This window comes from Marmota flaviventris, chromosome 3, assembly GCF_047511675.1.
Source record: "Marmota flaviventris isolate mMarFla1 chromosome 3, mMarFla1.hap1, whole genome shotgun sequence".
In the NCBI taxonomy this organism is placed as follows: Eukaryota; Metazoa; Chordata; class Mammalia; order Rodentia; family Sciuridae; genus Marmota; species Marmota flaviventris.
This window is the reverse complement of record NC_092500.1, coordinates 77144999-77147137: the sequence shown is the minus strand read 5'-3', so window position 1 is coordinate 77147137 and position 2139 is coordinate 77144999. Positions and strand designations below refer to the sequence as shown.

General features: G+C 35.7%; 1 pseudogene; it reads left to right on the top strand.

Annotated features, from left to right (window-relative positions):
* Positions 1–353: 353 nt before the first annotated feature.
* Positions 354–1799, top strand: LOC114091607 (dTDP-D-glucose 4,6-dehydratase-like; annotated as a pseudogene).
* The last annotated feature ends 340 nt before the right edge of the window (positions 1800–2139 follow it).

Below are 2139 nucleotides of genomic sequence, written 5' to 3'. Positions count from 1 at the left end.
AAATATTAATAGCAACAATATATTTAACTATGCATGTTTATTATGTTTCTGTGTAAGTTAAATGAATGACAGTAATGATACAAGGGATAGGAAGGAAAAGTAGGATTAATTTACCGTTAAAAAGATACAATACCAGTGAAGCAAGATAGTATTATTTGAAAGTGGACCTTAATTATAAATGTACATCACTAATTCTAGGGCAAACACTAAAAGCCATATAACAATGGAGAGCAAACAGAATCATATAAAGTGTCAACTAAAAGCAGAAAAAGAGCAGAAGATAAAAACAATAAAGAACAAAGGCAAGAAGGAGAAACCAGTAAGAAATATGAAGGACACTGCTAAGCAGGGAGATGTCAGCAGAGGGCTGGGAAAAACCCTTGGGTGCTCCCAGCCGCTTTGCAAAGTGGGTCTTGGTGACCTGGGGTGCTGGTTTCATAATGTAAACTCCATGAGGGCTGAGAATAGTCTTCACTAAGTACCTGGAAGAATACCTGGCCCATTTTATGAAGGTCTTCCATGCTCAGTGAATGGATAAATACAAGAGTAATGAACAGGAAACTCTCCTACACTCAAAGAATTCAGTGTCTAGTTGAAGAAAAGGAAATGTGGGGATTGATTCTTTTTTTTAATATTTTGTTTCAGTTGTAGTTGGACACAATACCTTTATTTTATTTTTATGTGGTGCTAAGGATAGAACCCAGCACCCTGCACATGATAGGCAAGCACTCTACCACTGAGCCACAATCCCAGCCCTTGATTCTTATTTTTTGCCCATTAGCACATTAATCATCTCTTCTAATCTGATGGTCACTTGGTAGAGAGTACCAGGCAGTGCATCACACATGATTGTCTCTTCAATAGAAGATTATCCAAACTATATCATTATAAATCTAGACAAGCTCGATTACTGTGCAGACTTTTTGAATCCTAAAACTATTCCTAAAAAATACAACTACAAATTTAAACAGGGTGACATTTGTGATTCTCACTTTGTGAAACTGCTTTTTGAAACCGAGAAAATAGATATGGTGTTACATTTTGCTGCACAAACACACCATGTAGATCTGTCATTTGTCCGGGCCTTTGAGTTTACACATGTTAGTGTTTATGGCACCCAGTTTTAAGTGCTGCTCATGAAGCCAGAGTGGAGAAGTTTATTTATGTTAGCACAGATGAAGTATGTGGAGGCAGTCTTGATAAAGAATTTGATGAATTACTACCCAAACAACCTATGAATCCTTAGGCATCACTGAAAACAACTGCTGAGTGTTTCATACAGTATTACTGGGAAGAAATTTCTAGTTGTCATCACAAGAAGCAGTAATGTTTATGCACCACATCAACATCCAAAAAAGTTCATTCTAAAATTTATATCTTCACTGCAACACAACCGGAAATGCTACAATCATGGATTAGGGCTTCAAACAAGAAATTTCCTTTATGTTACTGATGTAGCATAAAGCATTTCTTACTGTCCTCAAAAAGGGAAAACCAGGTGAAATTTACAACACTGAAACCAATTTTGAAATGTCATTTGTTCATCTTGCCAAGGAACCAATATAACTCATCAAAGAGACCGATTCAGAGTCTAAAATGGAAAGTTGGGTTGATTATTTTAACAATAGGCCAACCAATGATATGAGATATCCAATGAAGTCAGAAAAAAATTCATGAATTAGAATGAAAACCTAAAGTGCCTTGGAGTGAAAGAATAAAGAAAACAATTGAGTGGTACAGAAACAATTTTTCACAACTGGAAGAATGCAGAAAAGGCACTAGAACTCTTTTCTATATAGCCACCATTTATATAATCAGCAGAGTTTCAGAGCATATGTGAGGCACTAGGTTCAATTATCAGCACCACATATAAATAAATAAAGTCCATTGACACCTAAAAATATATTTTTTAAAAAAAGTAAATGGAGGGGCTGGGGCTGGGTCTCAGTTGGGCACTTAGGTGGGATTGAGCGTCTGCCTGGCATACATGAGGAACTGGGTTCAATCCTCAGCACCACATAAAAATAAAATAAAGGAATTGAGTCCACCTACAACTAAAAAAATATTTTTTAAAAAAAGTAAACAGAAAAAGTTATACAATGCTTACAGTAATTTTAATAAAGCAGCAGTGCTATATTA